The 27,755-nt window shown below is 57.0% G+C and overlaps 1 protein-coding gene across 1 annotated transcript in view; it reads left to right on the forward strand.

The window, feature by feature from the left end:
• Nucleotides 1–27,755, forward strand: part of Inpp5a (inositol polyphosphate-5-phosphatase A) — a 169,076-nt gene that overhangs the window by 73,553 nt on the left and 67,768 nt on the right.

Consider the following 27,755-nt stretch of genomic DNA (forward strand, 5'->3'; position numbering starts at 1 on the left):
TGGGTGCTCTGACGCTTCTGCGACCGGGAGGGGATGCTGAGCGTGGCACACAGCTGCTTGAGGGCCGCCTCCTTCCACTGGCGTATGTGGAGCCTGGTGGGGACTGAGATGCAACTGCCAAGAAAGGGAGGCCCTCAGCCTCGGCATGGGAGTCAGAAGGCCTCTGCCGTTCTGGTCCGTGGAGATGAGTGGGCTCTGCGGAGCTCTTGGTGCCTCCGGCCCTGCTCCTGTGTGCTGTGTCCCTTTGTGAGCCCCTAGGAGGCCCCGAGGAGCCAGGTTTGCCCCAGGGTACCATGAGGGGTGGGACGGGACCTCTGCAGAACTGGGAAGGGCCTGTCCCTCCTCTGCAACATCCTGGCTTCTGTGGGACAGTGGCCCTGGTGAGGTCCAGCAGGCTTGGGAGGTAGGAGGGGCCTGGGAGCACCTCTCAGGAGATGTTCGCAAGGTTTTGAGTAACCGGGGGTCGCTTCAGAGATGAAGTCTGTTTTATTCTGCATTTTCACTGCCATGACCAAAACACCTGACAAGAATGATTTTAAAGGAGGAAAAGTTTATTTTGGGGCTCTGTTTCAGAGGTCCATTCCTTAGGACCTGGAATGAGGTAGAACATCACGGCGGAGGGAAGCAGCTGGGAGCTGGGCACCAGGAAGCAGGGCGGCTGAGTGCAGCTCCCCAGACACACACCCAGAGGAGCCCCCGTGGCCCACCTCCTCCTCCACACCCCCGGCCTGCAGTCCGCACCCCATGGCTCCCTGTCAGCGGGTCAGTGCACTGGTCAGGTTCAGGCCCCGTGACCCAGCCACTTCAGCTCTAAACGTCCTGCCCTGTCTCACACACGAGCTTGGGGACACCTCGTCTGCACCCCAGCAGCCTTTCAGGCCCTTTCTCAGAAGCTCCAGGCTCCTGGGGTTGGGTTGGATCTGTCCCTGCCCTTCACAGCACCCTCTGTCACACCGTCACGTTTATAGCTTTTCCACAAGGTAGAGTCCTGCAGGCAGCTGTGGTCCTGTCCTTCAGCCTTTCCCTGCCCCAGAACCTGATGTGGGCAGGGCAGAGATGAAGCCACCTGCCCTGGGGGTGTGGCGTGGGGGTTGTCCTGGTGAGGGATTTGTCTGTCCAGGTCTTGTCTCTGGATTTGGGCTTTTGGTACGGGTAAGTGATGCCCTGCTGCATGGAGACAGCCACAGAGCTGCAGATCCCTGCAGATTCCATGATCCCTGCAGCACCTGCAGACCCTTCTCCATGCCCCTCCAGCTCTGACCAGCACCTGGGGCCATGTGGGCTCAGGACACAGCCTCCACGCTCCCCAGTGGCCTTCTCTCTGTGGCTGCTTCCTCCCAGCTCTGGATTAGTCCACCCCCACACAGAAACTGGCCTTCCCCAGCCCTTTACTTTCCTCTGCCAGGATCCAACTTCCTGTCTTCCCAAGGGGAACTTCTGTTCATGAAAAAACAGAATTTAAAAATGAAAACACACTGGCTGGATGTGGCAGACCAGATGAAAAGATGAGCTACAGAGAGCAATGGTGCTGAGTGGAGCACTCCTGGAGATGGTGTGAAGTGGCTGGGGAGCACGGTTGACCCAGCATGTCCTGGGCCTCACCTGTGTGTGGCTGGGGCCCCTGAAGGGTGCAGAGGGGATGGACAGGAAATGCTTAAAGAAAGAACAGCCCAGATTTTCCACAACAAACTCACAGATGCAGGTATGGCAACAAGCTGCAGGTAGAGGGAGCACAAAGGGCAAGCCCAGGAGGCATGGTGCAGTCTACTCACTGAACACAGGTCCTGTAGGGAGCTCCTCATGGCCACTTTGCCCTTGGGCCTCTCTGGTTGCCTCTCCTTTCCGCCCTGCGCCGTGGCCTTACTCCACTACCTGCATTGCTGTGGGAAAGTCCCTTTGCTCTTCCCAGCCTCCTTTAACTGTAGAGATGCAGGTGTTTTCTAGTAATTGGGTAGGAGAGACAAGCCCTGCCAGCACAGCCAGGAGAGAGCAGGGTGGCTGTGCTGCTGTGGAAGTGGCCTTTGGAACCAGGACCATGGCCAGAGCAAAGAGGGCCACCTCCTGGCGGCCAGGAGGTCTTCTGTGCAGAGCTCAGAGCAGTCCCAAGTGCCCCCGACTCCTGGCTCTCCTAGACGAGGAAGCAGCAGAACCTGGCAAAGTGAGCAGGCCTGCCCAGCAGGGATCTGAATATGCCTGCCCTGTTAGCTTACCTGCAGGTGGACAGAGGCCCCTGTCCAGCAGCCTGCGCTGCAGTGCTGGTGGGGCCACTCCAGATCAAGTGCAGCGTATGCAGCCACAGCCAAAAGCCATGCCACACACCGAGAGCAGAACAGGGAGGACGTGTGTCCAGCACCTGTGGCCCTGAGATTACGAGGCAGTGTGATGGGCTGAAGGGCAGTGTGAGGTCCACTGTCCCCAGAGGCCTCTCAGCAGGAAGTCGAGGGGGTTCCAGTAGCCCCTGCAGATCCTGAGGGCTGCAGTGCCTACCTGTCTTCCAAGCTGGCTCGGGCCCTTTGTGGACAGGTCCCTGGTGGCCTGCGGTCAGGGTGATCTGGTCCCACCCCTCCGATGAGGCCATTCTAGGCCTGGATGAGTCCTAGGGCTCTTGGCCAGCTTCTTTCCAGGGTCTTCCCTGGCCTGGGCACTGGCCACAGACCCTTTAACCACCAGCACGTGTTGGAGTCTGTGCTGTAGAACAGACCTGGACACTGGGGAGACTGGGATTCTGCAGACTGTGTTACTGGACCACAAGGGGTGGAATGAGAAGTGCACTGAAAAGCTCTCCGAGAATTTGTCAAGTATTTAGAAGTCAACCAAGTTGAATCCCATGATTCAGAGAAATGACAAGGAAAATGACTGAAACACTTTGAGTTAGATGAAAACAAACTAAAAACCTTCAGAATGTGTGTTGCTGGAGCAGTCTGCATCGTGGATGTGAGTGGTTAAGCTGGGTGCCCAGCAGAGGGGGCGCCACCCTGTCGCTCAGATGGGAAGTGCCAGGCAGGAGCCTGGCCACTCCTGGTCAGAAGTTACCTCCGGGGCCACCTCTCCACCAGGGACAGCACTACACCAGTCTGCAGAGTACGTGTTCTCAAAGTCAAGGTCTCTGAAATGCCAGCAGCCAGGGCTGGGCTGAGGGCAGCTGGACAAGCTGGCTGCCCAAGGCCATTTTCCTGATTGTCTACAGAAGCAGGCCAGGGAGGCCAGGCAGGTGGCACACGCCTGTAATCCCAGCAGCTTAGGGGGCTGAGGCAGGAGGATCTTGAGTACAAAGACAGCCTTAGCAACTTAGTCCCTGAACAACTCAGTGAGAGCCTTTCTCTATATAAAATACAAAAAAGGGCTGGGGGTGTGGCTTGGTGGTTGAGTGTCCCTGAGTTCAATCCTCAGTACAAGATTTAGAGCAAGGGCTGGGAAGGACTTGGGAACAGAAGCAAGTACCAGGGCTGTTTGGGAGGAGGGGTGATGTGTGGTGTGCCTGCCGCTGAGCCTGGCTCACTGGTGCCCATGACCTGTTGTCCCTCCTGGGGAGACTGTCTCCTGGCCTGCAGCCAGGGTCCCTGGGGCTGCCTTTGTTGTTAGTGGGTGGCTGTGGGCAACCTCTGAAGGCTTTGGCGGTGGTCAGGCTGCTCTGTGCTGCCTGCTTCCATCGTAGGTGGGCACCAAGGCAGTGATGCTGTTGTCCTGTAACTGAGACTGAGGCCCTGAGTACCACCACTTCATGCCCCCTGGGTCGTGTCATGACCTTGAGTGGCCTCTAGGTGTCCTGGTAGAGAGCTCCCTACTCCCTTGGGGTCCTGGGCAGAACCAGCCAGGCAGCCCTCCTACCCAACCTGGTGCCTTCTGGCTTCAGACGGAGGGACATTTAGTCTTTATAAGATTGATGGTATCAGAGCAGTATTTTCAGCTGAGTCTGGTTCAAATAATAGGCCATTAATTGAAGAAGGAAATTGAAATGAATTTATCTTGTACATAAATGCTGTCATGGGCATTAATAGGGATCAGAAAATAGTGGCCTGTTCCCAGAAAGCTCATGAACTGGACTGCACCTGCTGCACACGCCGACGTGGGGTCGTCCTGTGGGTGGGACTCGGCGAGTCGGCAGTGGGCGTCTGCTGCTCCTCTGCTGGGGACGCCCTGGGAGCTTGGGCAGAGGCAGGGGATTGCGAGTGACTTTTACCGCCAGGAGGTGGCGCCAGGCGGATCTGTGTACTTAAATGGCGACACTGAATTCTGAGTGTGACTGTTGGCGTGAGCAGGAGGCTCGTTTGGTCTGCACAGAGGAATAGAGACAAGTGTACCTTCTTCTCTGGGCTCCCTTGGTGGCATCCCTCTCCCCAGCCTCTGTCGCCAGCTGGTGCCTCGCCTGCCTGTGTTTTCTGTGGAAAGTTGGTGTCAAGGTCTATTTTTCAGAGGCGCTGCCTGTCTGGCGTGTTCAGGCCTTGGCACTGGAGGCCAGGTCCTCCTGTCCTGGGAATGTGTTGGAGTGTCTCCATCGCCTGGCCCAGGGCGTTGGTGTCCCAGGAGAGCCGCACAGGAGGCAGGAGCACCTGTGTGTGAACGGGAGTGTCCCTGGCCTTCCCTTCCAGCAGGGCCCTCCCGGGACTGGCCCTGGTTCTCCTGGTCGTCAGCCTGCTCCCTGGGTGCAGCAGCTGCTCCACGCCTGCCCTGGAGCCTGGGCTGTACCAGCACATGCAAGTGCTCAGCGGTCCCCAGGGCGGAGCAGTGCTGGGGCAGGATCAGCCAGGGCTGGTGGGTCTGTGTGGGCACCTCAGCCCACAGGCGGAGAGTGGAGGAGCAGTGCCTGTGTGGAGTGCAGGGGACCCAGGCCCCAGACGGGAGTCCGCCAGTGCTTAATGCCGTGAACTGGGTGCAGCCTCCTAGGTCTGGCTGCAGGGGCCAAGCATAGGGCTCCCAGAGATTTGCAGGTGGAAAGACAGGCAAGGTAGTTCCATCCAGGGTGCAGCGGTGGAGAATGAGAGGGTGAGACAGGCAAGGTAGTTCCATCCAGGGTGCAGCGGTGGAGAATGAGGGTGTGAGACAGGCAAGGTAGTTCCATCCAGGGTGCAGCGGTGGAGAATGAGGGGTGATGTCCCAGACACCAACACCGGCCAGGACGGATCCCAAGGGGAAGGCACTGTCCTCCCCACCTGCACCCCGGCCCTGAGAAGAATGGGGCACTGCCCTGCCAGAGGAGGAAACCTGAGCCTGGTGTCCCCTGGTCACAGGTGGTGCTGGGTCTCATGGCATCCTTTTCCAAGGGGGAGCTGGCAGTGCTGTCCAGAACTGCTGGACGTCCTTGGTGTCCTGACAGCTTCAGTGGCCTCATGTCCCAGTCGTGTTTGTTTGTTTGTTTTTCAGGTTTTTTTTAGTTGTAGATGGACACGGTGCCGCTCCTTTATTTATTTTTATGTGGTGCTGAGGGTGGAACCCAGGGCCTCACATGTGTGAGGCAGGTGCCGGCCGCTGAGCCAGTTGAGGTTTTGTATTAACCCAAAAGAAACAAGATGTTGCCAGGTTGATGCAGGTGAGTTTGCTGGCTCTGTCTGCGCGTGGTGAGCGGTGTGGTCCTCTGCAGAAGAGGGGAGGGGCATGTGCTCAGGGGTGTGTGCTCAGGGGCGTTCACTGCAGCCGGAACGCAGGAGGGAGAGGGAGGAGGTGCGGGAGGGAGGGTGCTGCTCCCCAAGGGGAGAAGCCTCTGACACCTGGGCAGCCTGCCCCGTGGGACCTCGCTGCCCCAGGGCCGTTTGCTGCTACCTGCTCAGTGCCTCCCCACATTCATCCCCGCACCACTGGGGACCAGGCCTGCACTTTTGGACCAGGGATATCTGGTGAGGAGCTGCGGTGACCTCCCCACACAGGGCTGCCTCGTGGTGGCCCTGCTCCTGGTGGGCACATTGCAGCAGAGGAGAGAGGAGCTGCCTGTAGCCGAGCCGTCTTCTGTGGCCAGGATGTGGCTGCCAACTTCCTGACTCCTTTGCCTCCTAACACCTATGACTTCTGCTCCAGGGCCTTTGCGCTGGCCCGTCCATTCCTTCCCCCTTCCTGGAGGGCTCTGTCCTGCTGTCGTTTCCTTCTGGAAGTTCTGTCCCACTCTCTCCCCTTCCTGAGGGACCTTGCTGCCCAGTGTGGCTGTGCTTCTCCCAACAAGTGCTCCTTACCCAAGGCCTGTCTCCTTGTTGCTATTGGATCAGCTCCATGAAGGCAGGGGTCTCTGCCTTTGGTCCAGTGACCCTTCATGGGTGTTGGATGAGAACAGCCCTGTGTGAATCGTCCACCTGGGAGATGGACTCTGTAGAATGTGTGCAATCCACGTGTCTGCCAGCTTGGCCTGTGGCATGAAGCTATTCCTTGCCAGAACAGCAGTTCAGCAAAGAGTTAAGAGAAGTCTTTGGTACAGAGTTGGGACCCTAGGTGAGGTTGGATTTTCCTCAAACGGTGCTGGCCCTGCAACACAGAACTTTGGGCAGTTTATGACCAGGAGCTCTTGCCTGGGGCTGCCTCCTGACCCTGTCTGGTGAGATGGGCCTGGCCCAGGGAAGAGGACCCCAGAGGAGGCGTCCAAGCTAAAACCTGAACTCTGTGCTTGTGTGGGCTAGTCCAGAGGGAGATCAGGCCACCTGGTCCCTGAGCTGCCTTCTCCAGGCCCTGCCCTGGGGACGCACCAGCCACCTGCCACCTGACGCACTGAGGCAGACTTGGGAGGAAGCTCCTGGGAGGAACCCTTCCTGGGTTCAGCACTCTCGACCCAGCACACCCGCCTACAGGCCTGGGCACTGTGGGCTCTGAGCGAAGTTTCCCAAGGCCATCCAGCATCTATGGACCCCACGCTCCAGCTGCATGGAGTCCTGCGTCTGACTTAACTGACCACATGGAGGAACATAGAAAGTGCGTTGCTCACCGCCTGACAAGCATGCACGTCCATGGCCCGATGTAAGGGGATGTCTTTCAGTTCTGCAGCTCGGGATGGCCAAATGGGGACTGCAGACTTGTCTTCATGCACTTCCTCTGCCATCTCCTCCTGCTGCAGAAGGAAAGCCCTGCTGCATGAGGCGCCGGCACCGCTTTCCTGATGGCCCTTGACCTGGGAAGCCAGAGGGAGTGGCTTCTGCCATGTCCACCGTGGCAGAGTTCAGGTGTGGCCTGGACAGGAAGGGCCCTGAGGGCCTCCGAGTTTTCCTGGTGACTTGGTGTCCAAGGCGCAGGCACCTGAGTGTGGGGTCTGAGCCAGGGTGTGTGGCTTCTGGGGCTGCAGGGCCGACCTGAGCGGGCAGCAGGAAGATGGTGTATGCTGCCATTCTGCCCCTGACAAGAGGACATCAGCTTGGACTGGGTGCTGGTACTGACCTGCCTGAAAGTTCTGGTCTCTGGAGTGAAGATGACTGTGGTGGCAGAGCGTGGGACGAGAGACTCCCCTCTCAGTGTGGGCTGTCTTCACCCTTCTGGAGGACGTTGGGGAAAGCGTAGCTTAGTAATGGCCCTCGGTTAGAGCAGAAGGATGTCCACTGGTACTTGAGGTAGCTGTGGAGAGGCTGAGAAGGCCTGGCCTGGGACACCAGGCTCCAGGAGGTGTCTGCTGCACATAGCTGCTGCTGCTGGAGCTGGGGCAGGAGGAGGTGTGCACGGTGCTGGCCTCCTGCTTGGGCTCCTGTTTGGACCTCTGTATGGCCACAGCAGCCCTGGGCATAGGGAGAGGGTGGTGCCTCAGAGGGGAGCCTGGTGGGTACATGTGCTCTTTAACCTGCAGACGCCTGGATGTTGGTGCGCTGAGCTTTTCCTGTGGATGAATCAGAACAGGGAGGCTGATGCAGGGCTGGTTGTCAGGACACTCACCTGGTGGCCCCAAACCCTGGCACGGCAGGGGTCCTTGACTGGGCCCAGCGCTGTGGCTTGCTCTCCTACCCCCACATGGTGCAGACCCCTGTTCCTGCCAGAGCTGAAGGTAGCAGGACATGTGTGCAGTCTTGCTGTGGCAGCCCGCCCTGTGGCCTGGGTGCTTGTCCATTTGCTCCCCAGCAGTCCTAGTCGCACAGCCAGTGTGGGGCTGTGCAGGGAGCTGGGCAGCCTGAGGCTGGGGCTCAGGTGTCCTCGCACAGTGTGGGGTGGGCACGAGGCCTGCTTTCTTTGTGGAGGTCCTGCGCTGGAGCCTCGTGTGGAGAGGCTCCGATGCCCGCCCTGCAGGTGCAGGTCTCTCGGTGGGCCCGCCTCCTGCTCACCCACGGACAGGCCCGTGGCTCTGTGTCCTGTGGTCAGAACTGCCAGGAGTGGCTGGCTGCTCAGCAGGCGGGCTGGTTCCTTTCCCCTCCTCCTCTGTTGCTCCTTACACTGACGAGAGGAAGGTCTACTGGAGGGGTAGGCAAGCCCCAAAGACTTGTGCTCCTGGCTGTGAGCACCGTCTGGGCTTGCCAGGAGGTTTCTGGCCTGCCTTCCCTGACGTGGTGCCCCAGGGGTGATAGGGTGTTAGAGGCACCTTTTCCACCGTGCGTGGCTCACAGCTCCCGGGTCCTAGGGTCTCCTCAGAAGGCTCTTCCCCGGCTGACAGCTCCAGGCAGAGACCCTGGTGCTGAGCATGGGGCCAGCAGTTAAGGCTGCTCCTGCCTGGGAGACCCCGTCCCTGCCCCCGTACAGCCCCTCCCTGTTCTCCTCATGAGACTTGAGGGGACTTCGTGGGGATCCATGCGGTGGCTGCTACTCTTTGATCCGAGGATGGGGAAGGAAAGGCAGATGTGTTTGTGCTGGGGCCTGATCTGCTGTGGGCAGGGGCCCCTCCCTGCCCAGGCCCCTTGCCTCTGCCTCACCTGAGACAGGCCTGATGAAGTGAGAGGTGCAAGATTGGTTTTCCGAGGGCACCGGGCGCTCGGTGCTCAGCTAAATCACAGCTGTCTGTGCTGCTGGCGGGTGATGACCTGCTCTCCTGCCTCGGCACCTGCAGCCCCGTGGGACGCGATGATGTGCGGCCGGGCAGCGGCCAGGCTGCAGTGAAGGTGAAACTGTCGTATCGATCTTTTTAGCACTAAAATATGAGCCACTTTACGCCTCTCCCGCTGCTGTGATGTGAAAAATAATAACTCGGATCCAAATTAAAAATATTGATCTCTGGAAGGTGTTGAAAGTAAATAAACACCTTCCTAAGTTTTCGGTCAGCCGAGAAATGGTATTCAGCAGTAAATGTGTCGGCACGTCAGAGTCAGGGTTCTTGATCTGTTTTTCCTCTGAATTGATTTTTCATTATTTACTTCCTAAAAGTGTTGGAACTTGGTCCTCCACTGTTGGATCCCAGTGTTTGGGCAGATCATTTCTTTGGGGCTTATGAGGCACTCCTGATCCACTCCCTCATTGATTGATTGATTTTCAGCTCAGTGAGCCTGCAGTCCCACTTTATTCAGGACTTCCATCATAATTTTTTATACATTTAGACTTGACTCCTTTATTTCCCTCTAACAGACGAGCAGACACTGGCAATCAAACAGGGAAAACAGTCGCCAGGAGGTTGATTTTGTTGCAGGCTCTGCATGTCCCAAGGAGGTGGAGTGAGGTGTTTCGGGCCCAGGTGGGCCCTAGAGTGAGCCTGCCAGGGCCGTGGCATCTGCTTAGCGGTGGCTGAGTCTAGCATCCCCCGGAGGGGTGGAGCCTGTGGGGGTCCCCAGTGTCTACCAGCTGCCTGAGGCTGGGCAGACCTTGGGGCCTGGCTGTGCTGGTTCCTGTGAGCATGGGGACAGAATGAGTAGTGCATCTCTTGGGAAGTTTTCCTTTTAGGAGGCGGCTGAGAGGCCTAGCAGACCACATGGCTCCATGTGGCCCCTTGTGACCCTATGTGGCTTGCCGGGAGAAGGCCAGGCACGTGGCCCCATGTGGCCTGCCGGGTGAAGGCAGGCCCAGGAGCCAGGGCTGCTCAGGAAGCAGAGCAGAGAGAGTGTGCGGCCTGACTGCTTCTTTGTGGTCTTTCTTGAGTGGTAGAAAGTTTCCTTGGGGGGCATGACAGTGTGGCTTGTTGTGCCAGTACCAAGAGTCAGGGTTCCTAGTCACTGACGCCCAGAAGGGGAAGTGGCCAGCTGACACGCATCCTCGGCTGAACATGGGATGAAGCAGACTGTAGAGGGAGGAGGCTGTGAATGCCCAGCACAAGCCACTGTGCAGGTGCGGCCCGTGCTCTGTGTTTTTGATGCTGGGCATGGAAATGTGCACTTGTTGGCATCTGGTAAGCTCGGCCCTGGGCCAGCATGTGGCTCTGCTGGTGAGCCACCATGTTTCTGTGTGCCGTCCCTTTGTGGCAGGGGAGTAGGGGAAGAGGTGTGGCGGCAGGGCAGACTCCCTTCAGGCCTCCCAGCTCCATGCCCTTCCGGGTCACCCCCACTGGATACAGGGCACTGAGGCCTGGGGCACTGTGAGCTTCTCCACGGTCACTCCCGTCTGAATACAAGGCAGCAAGGCTCGAGAGGCTGGGATGTCCACCGACTGAGGCGGGACGGGCAGCAAGACTGGTAGGTGTGCTTGGAGGAGGGCACCTGTCTGGGCTGGGCTCCGTGTCACAGGTGAGGCCTCACACAGGATGTGGTGGCACTACCCAGCTGTGCTGCCTGTGAGGCCTCCAGGGAGGAACTGTCTTTTCTGGCTGGGCTGGGGGACCAGGCCTGGAGGGGCAGGCCGTGGCAGTGGCGAAGCTGGCCGCACGCAGGGGCGTGCCTCCCTTTGCCCACACCTCCATGCACCCCTGCGCGCCTGCAGACCTCCATCCCCGGTGTGGCATTGGCCTGTGGGCCTGTCCCCTGTACCTGGTTTTGGGTAGAAGGCAACAGGAGCCCCAACCGTCTGAGTGCCAGGGCAGTGGTGCCCATGCCCTCTGTGGGTGCCTTTCCACCTCCAGCAGCACTTTGGGTGGGATGGTGAGTTGCAGAGAGGGACACACCCTCCTGGCCCTGAAACCTGCCCAGGGCCTTGGGGTGTTCCCCTCTCCTCACAGGCAGAGCAGGGACTCGGGTAGCTGCACAGCTGTTGGCTCTCTCCTCCGCAGCCTCAGCCGGCTCAGCAGTGACCCTGCTTCCAGGGGTGGAGGGGAGTGGCGGCCTGTCTATTCAGCCCCAGAGATGCAGAGACGGATGGCCATGCTTAAGCCCTGCTCTTGGGGCCATATTGCAGGCCTCACAGGGCAGCTCTGATGGACGGGGATGAGCATGCACAGGCATGGAGTGGGGTCTGAGCAGTACCTACTCGCAGTGCCACCCTGGAAGCTACGTCCTCAGGTTTGGTTGAGGCTGGACGGAGGGCGCTGGAGTCCCACAAGGAGGATAGGAGGTTCCCAGGGTGGCGTCCTCGGAAGGATCCAGACCTGGGAAGACTGGGAGCTGCTGTGAGGCTCAGCTTTAGGGGCTGGTCCTGGTTGCCTGGCTGCGGGACCCTGAGCAGAAAGTTCTCTGCCTGCGGTGGAGGCTGCTGAGAGTGTTCTGTGGAGCGCGGCTCTCAGGCCCTGAACACACACACCTGCAGAGCTCAGGAAGGCCGCGGTGGCCTTAGCCACCTCACCTCAGTGAGCACGTCCTGTTGAGACTGTCACCCCTCAGAACTAGGCTGGCCTCCTGCTGTGTCACATGTGTTCCCCACTGAGTGCTGTAGCCCCCCGACGTCCTGGGGGTGGGCATTGTGCAGGCAAGAGGCCAGGGCCAGAGAGGGGAGCAGCCCGCACCAGCCTTCCACCAGGCTGAGGGAGGAGTCTGCTGTGGGAAGGCTGGGAGCTGCCTGTCAGGCCACCGCTGACTCGCTGGTCCCAGGAACCAGCCCTGCTGTGTGCTCTCAGCTCCCAGCACTGAGTCCCAGACCCTTGTGCCAAAACTGCTCTCCAAATGTGGAATCTGCCACAGAGAGCGTGAGCGTCATGACCAACCTCAGGTTTCACATCCCCACCTGCATCTGGGTGCAGAGGGTCTGTTGAGGGAACGGAGGAGGGCCAGGGGCAGCCCTTTCTGAGCGTGGCACTGGGTTGGGGGCAGTGTGGGTGTGCATGTCCACGTCCCCACCTTGTGCATCCAAGCCCGCCTGGCCACCTGCCAGCCCAGGGCCTCCTGGGTCGTCCTCCACCCTTGTCCCGTGCTCCCCAGTGGGAAATCCGTAACAGGCTCGAGCTAGCCAAGGGGTGGTGGCCGATCCATCAGGCAGCAGACAGGCGTGATGGAGGCCGTGTCACAGGAGCCTGGAAACAGATTCGCTCCAGGAAAATGTGCGGGTGAACAATCCGAAAGACTGTAGAGCTCTTACGGGCGTCCGTGCTTGTTAGCGTTTTGACAGAAAATCACTGAAGCAGTGGACATAAAAAGTAGTCTTGGGCAGCTCGCCTGTTGCTGCTCGTCCTGGGCGGCTTGCGGGTGCTGCTTGTCCTATTCGTCTGGCTTCAAGTGACATTCACTCCCAGAGTACCCCTGTGAGCTGCACCCTGCACACCTAGCTGGTGTGTCCCTGGGAGGTGGATGAGCCCTTGGCCTGCCTGACCCTGGGGTGGTATCTGCCCTTCCCTGGCTCAGGCAGGCTTGCTGTCCCCACCTCCCTGGAGCCTGATTCTTGGAGGGAGGGTGACCTTCAGAAATGGGCAGTGTGAGAGGGGGCCCGCTGGTCACTGTGCACACCTGTGCCTGGAGAGTGTCTCGAGGGGTTCACTGGAGGAGGTCTCGGCTGCCACCCTGTCCCCATCCTTCCTTGCAGGTCTTCCCTGTGTTTGCTGTGATGGGTCAGGGTCACAGGACCTGCACATGACAGGTGTGTGTGTCACCAGAGTCCCTGTGCCATTGCTAGAGCCCCACAGCCTCCCTCGCCGTGTGGCAGGACACCCGGATGGCACCCTAGTCTGCTCCTCTGAAACCATCCACAGCCCCAACCCTGGGGGAGGTTGTCTGTCCATGCAGAGGTCGTCTGCCTGCACCTGAGCCGCAAGTGCTGGGTAGGCGAGTCGGATGTGCTCCGTGTCTCCAGTGGCCTTTCAGTTCCCTCAGTGCCCACGTGTGCAGATGTCTGGGGCAGTGGGCGTGCTGTCCCGTGACTGGTCCTCCTCCACCCCAAGGGCATGGTGGTAAGGGGGTGGGCTCTCCCTGGGCAGTGTGGGCATTATCATCATTTTAGGATTTGCACCCACTAGATTGCTGCCTCCTATTTTGCAATCTCAGAGAGTCCTCTCTGTGATGAGGATGAAAGCATCCACCCCAGAGGGACTAGCTGTGGCTGTCAAGCGTCCCCTCCAGCGGGTCTCATGTGGAGGCTCCACATTTAAGTGGAGTGGTCAGGGCAAGATGTCAGGTTGCCTCGTGCTTCACTGTCCCAGAACTCAGGGTCAGTTGTCACGGTGTCCACTGCCTCACCTCACTAGAGCTCAGGCCAGATGTCAGGGTGCCCAGGGCCTCACTGTCCCAGAGCTCAGGCCAGATGTCAGGGTGTCCACCCTTGAAGTTGTGGGAGTGCCCGTCCTCAGGTGCACATGCTCCACTCTTGCCCTCGGTTGTGGTTCCTCGTTCCTGTGGGAGCAGTGCTGGTCAGGCCTGGGGCCTCCTCGCCGTGATCCTTCTTGGTTGTGAGAAGGCCTGGTGCCCGTGTTCCCTCGTCATGCCGACTTGCCGTCAGATGTGTGCCCGGCCTTCCTCCTCTTTCTCCCACATTGCGCTGGATCCCAGGGCCTCACTTGGGTGGGCACACCGGTGCCTCTTGGCTGTATCCCCGCCCCCGCAGGGCGGTCCTGGGGCTGCAGCTGGGTGACGGCTGCTGCCCCGGCCGTGGCTGTTCTCGTAGGTCTTCACTGGCTCTCTGGTTGCTCATCTGTAGGCTTCTACCCAGGGAGGCTTGCGTTTCCAGAAGGGGAGATCCTTTTGGATACTTCCACATTTCTGCTGGTTCTAAATCCCGTTTCTGAGCTGGGGGAGACAAGTGATGAGGTTTTTACGCACAGCGAAGAGGGACAGGAGGTCCCGTCAGCCTTGCAGGGGACGTCGAGAAGAAATGCCTCCTGGAAGCTTCCCTTTGCTGCAGGAAATCTGAAATTTGGACAATGAAGTGGTCTGAGAATAGCCAACAAAGCTATCTCATTGCCTGACCGCCGGGCCTGGGAGTGTGCTCCAGTGGGGCCCTGGTGGTGGACTCCTGCCCCTGGGGTGGTCAGTGCCGGGGATTGTCTCGGAAGCCCTGGGCAATGGGTTGCGCTGGGCTTAAACATCTTTCAAACGGAAATTGTCACACTTTGCTTTTCATCTTGAAATTAATGTTTGGTTGTCAATTTTTATTGCTGATATAATGAATGACGCAGGCGATGGTAGGTGTCCCTGAGTCGGGTCCCCATGTGTGCCACACAAGCCCGCCACCCGCAGGTGGAGGAAGCGCTGCCACCCATGCTGTGCGCTTGGTGTTCTGGGGCACAGCAGGGAGGAGGGGGTGTTTCTCCCTGATTCTCTTTGTGTCTGTCTCCCCCCGACACTGCTGCCCAAGGAGAAGGTGTCTGGCTGCCGTGTGGGGTTGGGGGGCAGAGCAGTCTGGCTGGCAGGGCAGGCCCTGTCTGCAGCTGGCGAGGGCCGTGCGTGAGCAGCGATGTGACACTGCGCTGGTGCTCAGGACAGCGGCGGGCATCGTCCAGCCACAGCCCTTGTGGGCTAGAGCGAGGCTGTTTAATAAATGTCGGCTGTCCTTCCAGCCATCGTAATGATCTAAAGGTTTTCAGAAGAGAGAACAAATCAAATCACGTCATTACTGTGTGTCCATCGTGGAGGTTAGTGCACTTGTAGAAACTCGGGCCTCCTGGAGTCTCCTCCCAACTTTCATCTATTATCACAGTAATTGAGTTTGTAGCTGGAATTAAATTCATCAAATTGCGTTATCCTCTTTAGAAATTGGATAGGCACCCTGGCAGGGCGAGGCAGAAGTTAATCCGCTTTGCTAAAGCCTCTAGTGGCCCCGCACAGCAGGGCCGGGAGCACAGGCGTCCTCCTGTCACCCCGACACGGTGTGGTTTCTCCTCAATCCCCTGTGCAAATAATGACATTTGAATCGAGCATTAACAGGCTTAATTACTTTAAAATTGTCATTTTAATTTACACTGATATAGTATTGATCATACAAGCAGAGATTAAGCTGTTCAGTGGAGCGGATGATGGGGAATTAAACATTAAAGGGTCCTCGAGGGGCCACGCGCTCTGCCCGTGCGCGCCGGAAGAGGGATGATGGTTCTCCGTAATGAACTGGCGGCATGCGGGGACATGAATCTTGGGCTCCTGGAGAAGGGGAAATAATGGGGTTTGGGACGCATTTGCAGGTTATTCATTCGCTGCCATGCACCGGTTCTCCAGTGATTCATCCGCCTCAGCAGCGTTTATTTATCCAGCAAATTCCGGAGCTTTGACCTTTTTGCTAAGTACATTGAACGTAAGTTGGTGTGGAGATTTTTCAGGTGTAACTTTTGTAAGTATTTGTTAGTTTTCTTACTTCTAGTTAACATCAAAGTTACCCAGGTTTGCAGATGCATTTCTGTGCACAGTTTCTCGTGGTCCAGTGGGAGAGCGAGGTGGGCGTGGCTGGCACTGACTGGGCGGGACCTCCAGGTGCAGCTGCTGTAGTGTGCCTCTCGCCTGACCTTTTAAATTCCAGGGGAAATCCCAGGCTCAGACCAGGAGGCTAGAGGCTCACTTCCAGGATGCTCTGGCCCCTTGCCTGTCCTCAGGCTTTTGGTTTCCTGTGATCACCACATGGAGTTGTGGCCCGAAGCTTTTCAAATACTACATGGAAAACAGGGAAACCGTGTGGGATTTCTGTCTCAGGAGCAGGCGCATCTGATGGACACTTTGGCTAAAACTGGAGCCCTTCAAATCCTTCAGCCTCAAACTGGTCACTTTCCAGAGGTTGCATCATAAAATCTGAAGTGATTGATTCTGTGCTCAATAGGGAGTGATGACATTCTTGGTCACCATCCATAATGGCTTTATCTTAAACTGGGTAGAGATTGCTTTCCAGTGTGACCAGGGACACCAGGCATGCAGGTGTTGCTCCTGATGTCAGACGGGAGTGCACGTGGGAGGCTGGGGGGCGCGTCTTTCTCTCCAGTTGGAATCAGAGCCTGTCACCACTGCGGGGAGGCCTCGCACAGCTTGGTGGCCGTACCTGTGGTGTCACCTGTGTTCCATTGGCCTCTGTGGCCTTCTGTAAGCACTGTTGTGTCGAGCGCAGGGCCAGCTCTCCTGAGCATGACCCGCCTGCTAGGCTGCATGCTGGAGCTCGCCCTTCACCCCAGGATCTGGTCTGGGTGGGTGGATTCGGAGCACAGAAGGCAGCATATGGCCAGCAGGTGGTCAGCGCTGTGCCCACGCCGTGTGGAGCGTCCCCAGGGCAGTGCTTGTGCGCCTCACCTATCCCCTGGGACTTCAGCCTCGCCAGAGGGTCTTCTCAGGGAACGGAAGGAAGACGGGATTCCAAGGCTCAAGGAGGCCCCTCAGCACCCTCCTGGGTGTTGTGCGCTGCCCCTCAGGGAAGCACGGGAGCACTACGTGGGTGTCGTGTTGTCAGCCTGCCCCCAGCGCGATGGCGATCCTGGAACCTGGAGGACGGGCCACAGGCAGCTCTCCTCTGCTGAGCCTGGTCCCTGTGGCTCCTTTGATACGTACCTTGCAGCAAAGGAGGACATGCTTAGGATTCCAGCCTTGAACTTTGACCTTGGTTTCTAAAACAGCTTGTCCTGCCACTTGCTCCCTCCCCACGCTGATGTTTCTTCTTCACCGTGTTTGCACGGGCACTGTGTCAGTCCATGGAGACCTGGCTTCTGCGTCACGTGTAGCTCTGTGTGCTTCAGCTCCTCACGTGGCATGCACGTCTGTACCAGCCTGGCGGCTCTGACTCCGTTCAGGGCTCCCACCAGCGCCGGCCCCTGTGCAGGTGGGTCTCCTCTGGTCCCATCTGTTTCCTGCCCCCAGCACCACTGGTGTTTCATCCTCTGCCCCTGTCTGCACTATTCGCTGTGGGGTGCCCAGGTCCCTGACCACTGCCACCCCCAGTCCCTGCGTGTGCCAGGGCTCTGCATATCCTGCTCTGGTCCTGCTTAGCCCTTTCTCCTACGGAACCCCTGCTTCCTTCACTGAGTCTCTGGGTATGCCAGCAGCAAGCCCAGGGTCACATCCCTCTTCCCAGAAGATCTTTCTGCCTCAGATGCTTGATGTGCCCCCCAGGCCTGGTCCCCCATCATCAGGCTCTCCCACTTCATCACCTGCTGTCCCTGCTGTTTGTCAGTTGCCTTCGAGACCCTGACCAATAAGCAAGGACACTGTCAGCCTCCATCACCAAGGTGAGGGTGCGGTCAGAGGGCCTGCTGGCTCTCCAGGACACCCTGCAGCAGTTTCCCTGGTGTCAGCGCAGGTGAGCAGCAGCAGCTTGCCAGCACTGCCCTCTTCTCCTGCCCGCAGCTCCCCCGACTGCCTGTCCTGTGAGACTGATGTCCTGGCAGTGTCCGTGTCTCTTAAAGGAGATGATCGATGCTCCTGAGGTCAGGACAGCGTGCTGGAGTGCAGAGCATCAGCAGCAGACTGCTTGACGGGCGTCACTCGCCTTGGTCCTTGTCAGCAAGGTCTGATTTATAACAAGGCCATTAGTAGGAGGTAGCTGTTGTGGACATCTTTCCCGTAAGGTTCTTTGTGATTTGGCCTCAGAAATGAGGTGAAGAAAGGTCTTCCTGTCGATGGTGGGAGGCACAAAGTGGTCCCTGCCTGTTCCTCCCCCATCCAGACAGGAGCTCCCTTGTCTGCTAGGAGGGACTCATCTCTTTCTTGTTGGGACAGTGGGCTGTGCTGTGGCCAGTGGCCAGTTAGTGCTCTTGGTGCTGTGACCTCTCCCAGTGACCCTGAGCACCCCAGGGGGAGCCTGCCGGCAGGGAATTCTGCAGCCAGCAGAAGCACTCCTAAAGCACTTGTGCTCCAGTGCAGCCAGGGTGGGTCTCCGCTGGCAGATCACGAAGAGGCAGTAAATGCTCAGGGGTGTCCTTAGCCTGACGAGGTCAGAGGAAGAAAGGAAAGAACAGCAAGGAAAGTGGTGAAATGGGGCCAAGTGGGAATCCTCGGCGTGCGAGGCACAGCAGCTCCCTCAGCGGCAAGGAGAGAAGAGGCACACCCCTAAGGAGCCAACAGGGCCCTGCTGCAGACCCGAGGAGCCAGAGAGGGTGCAGAGCAAGTGTGGAGCCCCAGGAGAGTCCTGCTGTGCTGGCACTCCCCTGTGCGGAGCACAATCTCTCAATATAATTGCAATTTAAAAGTCAATTAAAGCTTTTTTTTTTTTTTTGTAGCATTTTATGTGCCCTGAGCTTTTTCCAGTGGTAGAAGGTATTTTGTAAACAGCTTGTGTTCTGTGTTGGCCATCTCTGAAAGCACACTGCACTTTAATTATCCTACACCCATAATGCACATACTGTACTTGTGCAGAACACCCGTAAGGATGAAATTGTAATGGAAAAGCTAATGATTTTTAGAAGACAAAAGGTAAGTTGGAGCCATATTAATGATGACGCAAACTCTCCACATAATTTAATTGGCAAGCAAGTTTATTGATTTACTTTTGTAATCATTTAGATGTGGAAAATATAGCTTAATAAATTTAATAATTAAGATTAGATGTTATTTTAAGATTGATGTTTTTTCCCATTATCGGAATTTTCAATTTGCAAAATAAGTATTATGAAAAAATAGCATTCAGATTATACATGAATCTCATTTTGAGAGGAAAATACCTAGGTGATGTAAATTAAAAACTGATTTGGAGTGCCTGTTAGAAATCCAGGTCCTTGCTCAACTTCATTTTTACTACCTATGCAAAAGAACTCCAGTCTCATGGCAGGAGGTGGGTAGCTCTGGAATGGGGGAGCTTGCAGCCTGTGTACCGCCCTCTCTGGTGGACACACCGGGAGCTGCCTTGCTGCTCTGCCTGTGGTCTGGCTTCCGCTCGGGGGACAACAGATGGAGGCAGGCAGAAGTCCACAGGGTTCCCCTCTCCAGGATGGGCCAGGCACCTGTGGCTCCACATTGATGAGGTCAGCCTTCCTGTGGCCCTGGTCCCTCTTCAGTGCTTATGCCCTTCTGTGCTCCAGAGGGCAGCTCCTACGGGCCACCCAGGCCAGGCCAGGCCAGAGGCCTGGTGGAGTGGGCTCCACCATCCCTGTGAATGTCTGTTGCCCAGCCACTTGGGCAGCATGGCACCATGTGTGTGGTTCTCCAGGGCTTGGGAGGGGCTGCAGCACTGTGACCTGCGCGCAGTGGTCAGCAGGTCCATGTGTCGAAACTCCCTGTGGATGGACTGGACGGGCCACACCGTGAGCCCTGGGGCCAGGGCTTCTTCCCGTGCCCGAGACCTGGCAGGCACACAGCACCTGGGGTCACCCCTCTGCTCATCTCTCGGATGCCACCTGCTCTTGGTTCCTGCTCCTCCCCACCACCCCTCATTCCCCCAGGCACTTTGTCCCCTTGATTGACTTGTCCCCTTGTCTGCTCCTTGTCCCCCTGAGCACTCTGTCCTCTCCCCTTCCCCTTGCCTTCTCTAACTCCCCTGGCCCCCACTGATGACTCCTTGTCCCTCGGCTGCTTCTTGTCTCTAGAACATTCCTTGTCTTATCAACTGTCTTTTGTCTCCCTGACCACTCCTCGTCCCCCTACTGCCCCTTGTTCCCACTGACCAGTAGCTTCTACTGCCTACTTCAAGACCCTCTCTACTGTTGGCCAGGTCTAGTCCCTCGCTCTGCATGTTTCTCTGGCTCCAGCGCCTCCTGGTGAGCTCAGCGTTCCATGTTTCTGAGGACTGTCCAGGTGTCTGACCTGACCTCTTGACCTATGCATCCAGCCACTTAGATGCTTCCTGTGATGTCTCAGGTGTGCGGCCCCAGCTGGTCTGGGCTGGAAGGCGTTCTCAAGCCCTCTGTTCCCCGAGCATGGTGGTGCCCCGCTCGGCTCCCTGAGGCCCGCCCCACGCTCCTGTGTCTGCCAGCTTGCCTCTGCCTGTTGCCCTGGTGCATCTGAGACGACTGAGACAGTGGGAATACTTGGGCGGGGGTTGTGGCTTCGCCCACTGCTCAGGCCTGTCTGCAGGGTGGCTCTGTACTGCCAGCACCTGCAGGGACTTCAGGGCCACGTAGGCAGACTAACTGTGGTACTCCTGCCCCTCCGAGCTGTGGCAGGGTGGGTGTCCACAGGTGTGCGAATCTGGTGGGGATATGTTGGCCCAGCAGGCGACGGTGAGTGTCTGCTGTGCACCGCTCGCCTCGGCTGTCAGGATGACTGGTGCTGGGCCCGGGTAGACAGGCCCTGCCCTTCTTGGGCCGCCTAATTGGGGACACGACAACCAGGAGCTGTGACAGGGTTCAGCACCCTGTGTACACATGCCAGCTCCCATGGTGCACGCTTTATAAGACGCTCTTTAATTCAGGGACGGAATATCATTAACTTTGTAAGTGGATGAATTCAGTGGACAACCAATTTAATTAACTGCTCATGTCGGCCGTTGGACAGGAGGTGGAATGAGATTATGTGTGCATCTGGTGGACCGGCAGCCAGGCTGGGCGGGCCTTGGTGCTGAGGGTCAGCCAGGGGCCCGCCCTGTGCCGCCATCTCCTGTCCTGCCTGGGAGCAGGACTTGGAACGGCAGTGCCTTGTGAACGTGTCTGCTCTCCCTTTGCGACAGCGATGTGGCTTTGGAGCGAGGGCCCCACGGGACAGTGGTTGCGGCGTTCAGCCCTCTCCAGGTCCTGGCCTGGGAGATGCTGGGGAGCGGGCGTGGCACAGTCTTCTCCTGGCCTGAGCTGGGGAGGCCCGTCCTGAGGAGAGATCCCAGGGGGACCCTGCGACTGCCTGGAGCAGCAAGGCTGGAGCTGGAGGAAGACCAGCAGGGTGCGTGTGAGAGCTCAGCAGGAGGCGGGCAAGAAGCTTCCCAGGGTGCACTACCCAGACATATGGTGGTGTCACTGGAGGGAAGGAGGAGGAAGAGCTCCCAAACAGAGCTCGAGGAAGGAGGAAGGGCAGGCGTCCCGTGCTGTCGAGAAGCCAGTTCACTGCCCTAACGAACCAGTGTCCACAGCATGCTCTGTCCTGTGTGACGTACAGCACTGGCCAGCCCTGCTCTGGTTTGCATGCTCCCTGTTGCCTTGAGCTCATGCCAGCATGATGCCCCAGGCTTTGGCCAGGCCTGGACCTGAGCTCTTCCCTCAGCATCTTTGCAGCTTCACGTGTCGACCTTGAAAGACAGCTCAGAAATGTCCATCCTTACTTGACCTTGGCCCTGAACCCCAGACTCTAGGCCAACTGTCTGTACTGGCGTGGTGGCCCTCGGGAATCTCAGCCGACAGGTCTGTCCCAGACGCCTCATTCCCCACAACCGTGCTTCTCCTGCAGCTCCTCCCAGCCCCTCTGACCAGAGCATGAGAGCATCTGGGCTCCCTTTCTTGCACACCTTACTCAGCCATCAGCAGACCGTATGCAGATATGTTCTCACCCCAGCCCTCCTCGCGTCTTGTGCAGGCACCGGGTCTGGTCCTCACTGCCCCTGAATGCAGGTGCGCCCTCCCCCAGGTCCTCCCGGTGTGGAGCCAGAGCTCCCTGCAGCGCCTCAGAGCCAAAAAGCAAAGGGAGAGCAGGTGTGAGGACGCGAGGGGCGACCAAGTGGGCAGGCCCCAGGGGAGCAGAGGGCCTGAGAGGACCAGAGCAACAGGGCTGCGCTGGTTGCTAAGGGAAGGCCAGACGCAGTGAGTAGCAGCAGCAGCAGCTGAAGTGCGTTTTTAAAAGGAACATTCTGTAATAGCAATGGAAACTAAGAGATCCCTGAGATCACATCTAATAAAAGGTTAAGAGACCTTCATGGGGAAAATGGTGAAACTTTATTCGAATCATTTTGAAAGATCTCGATGTGGATGAAGAGAGCATGTTATGACAGTGAGGCCCCAGGTCACAGGCGCCAGTTCCAGCCAGTCCCCACGCCTGTCCATGGTGCGCATGCCGCCTGCTGCACCTCAGGTCCCACCTGCAGGTGGAGCTGTGGAGGACAGCCTGGGGCCCACCTCCCAGTCACCAGGGCAGAGCACACCAGCAGAGAGCCAGGAACCAGGACCAGTGGCGCAGGCCTCTGTGTGCATGAGGCAACCTGGGAAACGGGGAGCCCGGGCCCCGTGCTGCCTCACAGGAAGTCCCTGTGCAACAGACGATGGCAGGGAAAGACTCGGTCCTGTGCCTTTAAGAGTGAACGCGGAGGACTGTGAGGAGTCGGAGGAGTCTTCAGATGAGAGGAGGCAGAAACCACAAGGAAGTATGTTGATGGATTCACCTCAGGAACAAAAGCTTCCATCCAGAAAGATACTGTAAAAATATTGACGAGGCAAGGCAAAGACTGCAGGAGTCTTTTGTAATGCAGATAATAGACAAAGAATCCCGATTGTATTTAAAAGTAAGAAACATACACGTGGGGAAAGGAGGAGTCGAGGAGCATGGAGGGCGTGGCCATGCAGCTGGCGGAAGAGACCCTTCACCAGACTGCAAAGGTTGCTATCCACCCGCGACCCAAACAGAGAAGCCAGGACTGCGGCAGTGGTGGGGAGGTTGGCTGCAGTGTGTTGCGTTGGGGGGTCAGCTGGGTTGACCAGGCCAGGACAGTCAGGGGCAAGGATGGTCTCTTCCAACACTGTGCTGGAGAAACTGGATGTCCAAGTGCAGAGGAGGGCGTTGGATCCTCGCACCGCGCACAGCACCGTTGGGGCCATGCCTGACGTCACAGAACTCCTGGAAGGAGAGAGCAGGACCTTCACAGCAGTGGATTTGAGGATGAGGTTTTAGGTGCAACTTAAAGACCAATGACAACAACAACAAAGGCACACTGGGCTTCATCAAGATTGTTAAAAATCGTACATCAGAAGACATCAATTGAGTATAAAAGTAGTCCACAGAATGGGACTGAAAGCAGATGTCAGATAAAAAAATCAATATCCAGAATATATAGAGAACTTCACAAACTCAACAGTAAAAGGAAAGTACCTGATTTAAAGATGGGCAGGAGACTTGAATAGACATTTCTCCAAAGAAAATATGTACGTAAACATACGAAAAAATGCTCGGCATCGCTAATTATTAGAGATGTGAAAATCAACTGGTGAGCTGTGATTTTGTCAAATAAGATGAGCTAACATCTTGTACCCATTGTAATGGCCACTATTAAAAAAATCCCAGAAAAATAAGAAATACTGATAACGGTTTGGAGAAATTGGAAGGAGCCCTCGTCCATTAGTGGGAGTGTGAGGCAGCCACTGTGGAGAAGAGTGTGATCATGCTTTAGGTTTGAAGCAGGAGCCACCATGTGACCCAGCAAGTCCACCTGCGTGTGTGTGTCCAGAGGAACTGGAAGCAGGACCCAGAGATGTCTGTGCACTGTTCATGGCAGCATTGGTCACGGCAGCAGAAATGCGGGAGGAACAAGGGTCCATGTGTACGTACATGTGTATGCAGAAGGCACACACTTACAGTGTGGTGTTGTTCAGCCTGGAGAAGGAAGGAAGCCTGCCACCGACTGTGGCATGGATAAACTTGGAAGACATCATGCTGAGTGACATGAGTCAGTCACAGAAAGACAGATGCGCGTGATTCTGCCAAGAGCAGGCACTTGTCTAGAAACAGGAGATAGAAAGGTGGTTGCCAGGGCCTGGGAAGAGGGGTGGCCCTGGTGCACCATGTCACACGTAGAGTTTGAATTTGGGAAGCTGAGTGGAGCTCTGGAGAGAGGCGTGCTGACAGCTGCGCGGCATCACAGATGTGTTAACACCACTGGACTGCGCACAGAGAAGTGGCTGGGGGGTAAGTAGTGCCACAATAAGAGAGTACTGAAGTGGTCGAGCACATGTCTAGCATACATGAGGCTCCATTCCCAGCACCGCAAAAGAGAAAAAAAGATGTCCAACTACATTAGTGTAATGAAGATGCAACATAAAGAATGAGCCATAACCTTGTATGAATCCAACTGCAAAAATTAATGAAGCATTCGGCCTATTCCCTGGTCACGCCGTGGTTGCTGTGCCCACGCTGTCCTGCCTGGCTCCCTGGGAGCTCACTGTGATCACCCTGCAGTGTTGCTGGTAGTCGGCTAGATAGCTCACAGGGACCTGGCTGCGGGTACATAGGCCTCTTTCCAGCTCGGGGTCACACAGGGAGGTTCTGGGTTGACTTCAGTATTGGAGCAGAAGAGGCCCTGCTGTGCGTCGCTCACTGCTGAGCCATTCGATTTGAGCTTAGGAATTTGCTGTTTCCTGGAAGAGCAGCCTCCTGCAGAAGGCCCGGGTTAGCCACAGTGCTTTGTTGCTGACCTCAGGGTGGGAGTGACAGATCAGTGCAGGTTACTGGCTGCCCGATGTGCTGGTCAACAGTGATGGGGCTGCAGCTCTTGTGCAGCTTTGCGTCGCGCCTCCCCTGTGGGCTCCTACCCTGGCCTGCAACCAGAGCACCTGCTTCCTACTGTGTAGTGTTGGCACTACGTCCTGTTCTGCCCAGGCAGGAGCTGTGTTCTGCCGCTCTAGTTCTGACTCTCGGGTGTTGGAAAAGTGGGCCTGCTGCTGTCAGACTTGGTTCCCAAACCAAAGCATGAGGTGTTGTGGGCTGTAACATCGCTGGACTCCAGTTGAGGTTAGAAATGTGTTTGGGTGGCTTTGCAAACACTTCATTTCCACCAAGGGCCCTATGTTGCTGCTGAGCACCCTGGAAAAAGTGCTTTGCCCAGTGAGGTGGCTGCTTAACGAGAAGAGCAGTGCCTGCCCTGTGCCAGGTGAGCAGGGCACCTGGACTTCTGAGTGAACCACGGCCAGCCTGCGCCTCAGCACTGTTGTTGCCTCCTCTCCAGGGGCATCCACTGCAGGAGCCAGCTGCTGTGTCTCAAGGCTTGCATGTTGTTTTCTGGTGAGGTGTTCCCTGACCTTAACCCAGCCCATCTTCCTGAGCCCAGCAGCAAGTGCCTCAGTGGATCTGCTTGTCTCTGACCAGAGTGCAGAGGATCCTGGCTGTTGCTGTGTGAATGGGGACAGAGGCAGAGGCAGGCCAGTGGGGAGCTCTGGGTTCTTCCAGAGGCAGCGGTGATGTGACAAGCAGGGGCTAGGCAGGAGGATGGGCTGTAGGGTGTGGGTGGAGAGGGAAAGTGGGTGGTGTGCACAGGACTCGCAAGAGACTGGCCGCCAGGCTCCATTTGTGCAACTGAGCTGGGTGGGAGGGTGGAGCCTGGGAAGTGTGCTCAAGAGGGAGATTTAGGGACAGGTGGAGAACAGATGGTGTGAAGAAAGCTGAGGGACGAACACTCAGTTGGCCTTCTTGGACCCAGGACAGCAGGTCGCGGTCCATGCAAGTGCACAGAGTGACAGAAACAGGGAGCAGCCCCTGGAGGTGCAGCTTGCACCACGCCCAGGGAGCAGGCGCTGAGTATGAGGACCAGGCTGGGCCTCCCGCCGTTCAGAATTCTCATAGCGTCTGATGTCCAGGAAACAAGTCTTAAAATCAAATGGTATTCTAGAGAATTTGAGCTTCAGCTTTGAAGGTTGAACTTTCTATCTCCCTGACCATTGGTCTAGTCCTAAAAAGCAGAGATCAGGCCTCCCAGGGCCTCGCCTTGCTCGCCTGCCCTCTGGGCTCTGCAGGAACACAGTCTGGCAAGTGCACTGCAGACCTGGCCCTGGTCACAGAATGATGTGGCACTTTTTGAGGCAAGAGTTGACTGATTCTAATACTTAACTTTTTTATCCATAATTACGAAACAAGCTTGTTTTCCATCTAAATTTTACATGGTAGTAAACTCCCAGCTTTGCCTATGTTGTTTAATATTTATTTTAAAATGTGGAACCAGATCAGTGAATGTCTCCTTGAACGATCCGACTCCTTTGTACGTGCTGGGGCCAAGAACGCAGGCCTTTGCAGGAGGTGTGCTGCGTCTGCTCCCTGTGCATTGCCCCTGTGGAGCTGCCCGTGGGTCCAGGGTGGCATCTTGTGGCCAAGGACTACAGGACTTGAAAAGATTGTCTGTGTGTTGCTGCACTGCCTTGTCAGTAGAAGTGCTCAAGGAAGCAGCTCTGAGGCTGGCTCTGCTGTCGCAGGGAGGCCAGGTGCAGGGAGAGCTGGGCCTCAGACCCCCTGCACAGTCACTGTGCTGCTCTCAGCTGGGCCCAGTAAGCACAGCCTCCTGGGCTCCTGTGCCGTGGAGACCATGCCCGTGGGCTGCAGGGCCGGCAGGGCCAAGGACTGTGAGGCACTGGTGGGGGCCAGGCCAGCGCCACCACACTCCTCCCTCAGCAGACTGGGAGCACGCCCTGTCCTGGCTAGCTAAGCACGTCCTGGCTGCTTTCCTTCCCTCCTGGCTGCCCAGTGCTGGGTGGCTGCAGTGGCCTCCCGTGTTATGGGTCAGCCCTTGCAGTCTTTGTCTACAGTCTACCCAAGCCAGCTGTGTCACAGTGTAAGGCAGTCCATGTCCCCAGAGCTCCAGGGCTCCAGTATGTGGAGGTCTCTGCAAGACCCTGGGGCCATGGGGAGACTGACTGGGACTTTGACGTCAGTGGCATGTTGTCGACTTCTGCAGTGCAGTGGTGGCTCCGTGGTCACAGAGGAGAGCTCTTGTTGGAGTCCCACACTGTCAGTGGGAGTGAAATATCTCGGGCCATTGTTCAGCCAGAAACAGAGCCCCATGTGTGTGCTTGTGTGTGAGGACACACCGCATCCTTGGCCTACGCAGTCCCTTGTCTGAGGATGACACTTCAAACACAGTTGGGGTTAGAACTGAGTCTTTTCCCACACGCAAGGCCCTGTGTGATCTGGCCGTGGTCAGGTTTCCCCTGAGGCCCCTCTGGGCCCCTGTCCAGCATCCTTATGCACCATCTTACTAGCCCAGGTCTGTGTGGACTTCTTAGGTTTTTGAGAGGTCCACAAAGTAGGCCTTGTTTGTTGAATCAAGTTTGTAAAAGCCAAGTTTACAGATGGTGAAATTTACTTTAATTGTAAGGGACAAGCCAGTGAGTTTTGGTGAATGTGTGCAGTTTTGTGACCACCACTGCAGCCAGCAGTAGAATGTCCCCAGGGCCCTTGTCAGGGTTGCTGAATTAAAAATATGTTTATGTACATACATATATGCACGTGGTAAGTACATACATACAAACAAGCACATACTGTGTCTGCACTTGTACATGTAAAAATATCAAGCTAAAGTCGAATTTCAGATCAGTAGCAGATAACAGCACAGTGTGCTGCTTCACGGCCAGCCCTGCCCTGTGGGACCCCTGCCCAGAATGCTGTGTGACATGCAGCGGGCATCTGTGATTGCTCATTCAGTCCACAGATGTCGCATGTCTGATGGCTGCTGGGCATGGGGTTGCAGCTCATGAGGAATGAAGAGGTGAGAGGGAGGCAGGGGCTAGACAGAGACCAGTGCCCAGTGGGTGGGCATATAGAGCCCAGGCCAGGGTCGGAGCTGAGGGTCAGTGCTCAGAGAGGCTCAGCCCAGCCAAGCCGTGGCCCTGACCTCTCAGTTTAGTTGTGTACCCAAGCCTGGTGGTGGGTCGGGTGCTGGCAAGCCTCTGTGTCAGTGGACACACTTAAGTCAGGGCTAGTTAACTCTTTGCTCTGGCTTAGGTGCCCCTGCTCCCCACCCCCGGGGTTCAGGATCCCAGTGAGGGCCCTGTACATGCCAGGCAAGTACTCTGCCCCTGAGCTAAACCCCAGCCCCCAGGAATGCCTTTCAGTCATTGCTCAGACCCTCACTAAGGTTGGAAACACTCC

Source organism: Sciurus carolinensis, chromosome 5 (assembly GCF_902686445.1).
Source record: "Sciurus carolinensis chromosome 5, mSciCar1.2, whole genome shotgun sequence".
Taxonomy (NCBI): domain Eukaryota; kingdom Metazoa; phylum Chordata; class Mammalia; order Rodentia; family Sciuridae; genus Sciurus; species Sciurus carolinensis.